Here is a 1,541-nt window from a genome sequence, read left to right on the forward strand (position 1 = left end):
GTCATGCCGCCTCCCGGGATCCTCCCCCTGCCCGGCCTTGCCCTTTCCGGAAAGCGCGTCGGCTGCATAACTCGGAGACTGACTCACAGCTCGCCCTGTCTTCCCCACTGAGCATCCGCGCACACCCCCTTCGACTGCAGGAGGAGAGGAGCCCTTTGCAGAAGATCCAGAGGAAGGGGAGATTTTGTGCTCTGCCCGCCAAGGAGGGAAAGGTAAAGGTTCCCTTGCTCCAAAGCCAGTCCACCGACTCTAGGGTTGCGGGGCTCATCTCCCTTTCAAAGCCGAAGAGCCAGCGCTGTCCGAAGACGTTTCCAAGGTCCTGTGGCCGGCATGACTAAGCACAGTGCCGGATTTACGGGTAAGCTAAATAAGCTACAGCTTAGGACTGCACTCCCTGGAGAAGACCCTGATGCTGGGAAAGATTGAAGGTCAAAGAAGACAGGGACGGCAAAGGAGGAGATGGTTAGACAGTGTCATAGATGCAATGAACATGAAGTTGAGCCAACTTCAGAGGACGGCGGAAGACAGGAGGGCCTGGCGGGAGATGATCCATGGGGTCGCGAAGAGTCGGACTCGACTGTGCGACTCAACAACAACAACAAAGGACTGCACAATCTGCTGGGGCCTCAAATAAGAACACCAAAAATATATATAAAAAATGATTTTAAAAATCTCATAGGAAAATCACTCAAATGAAGTCAGACATATCAGAATGATAAATTCTAAATAATTTTAAAGATACAAAATATAGGTAATCAACCCTGACTGTTCCCTGGAAGGCCAGATAATGAAACTGAAGCTCAAAGACTTTGGCCACCCAATGAGAAGGGAGCACTCCCTGGAGAAGACCCTGGTGCTGGGAAAGATGGAAGGTCAAAGAAGACGGGGACGGCAAAGGATGAGATGGTTAGACAGTGTCATAGATGCAACGAACATGAAATTGAGCCAACTTCAGAGGACGGCGGAAGACAGGAAGGCCTGGCGGGATCTAGTCCATGGGGTCGCTAAGAGTCGGACTCGACTGTGCGACTGAACAACAACAAAGGTTTCCCTTGCTCAAAAGCTGCAGGAGTATATCACTCACTGGGTTGAATGGGGCTTCCTCATCTCCCTCTGGGGGGGGAGTTTCGTTTTTTATATGCTGAATGGACCTGAGAACAGGTGGCTCAAGGGGGTACTCTAGCCTGGGAACCCACAGCCAAAGGGAAACATTACAGTGTAAGCCTTCAAGCTCCTTGGGGGGAAACAAACATGCACAGAGGCTTTCATTTTCTTTCCCTTTCCTTTCTTCCATTTCTTTCTTTCTTTGTTTCCTTCTCTTTCTTTGTTTCCCTTTCCCCCATTTCTTTCTTTCCCTTTTTTCAATTTCTTTCCCTTTCTGGGAGCCCTCTATCCATGCCTTGGCTAGGCATCAGGGAGGGAGAGGGGGGTGCATCTCAGTGCCGAGCATATTTTATTTTTATTTGATTTCTTCTTTGTTGTGATGTCAGTGCACTTTTTGTAATGTCCGTGCACATGCATGGGGCAAAAGCCTCCCCACT

Source organism: Gekko japonicus, unplaced genomic scaffold (assembly GCF_001447785.1).
Source record: "Gekko japonicus isolate JY-2015 unplaced genomic scaffold, Gekko_japonicus_V1.1 scaffold4184, whole genome shotgun sequence".
Taxonomy (NCBI): Eukaryota; Metazoa; Chordata; class Lepidosauria; order Squamata; family Gekkonidae; genus Gekko; species Gekko japonicus.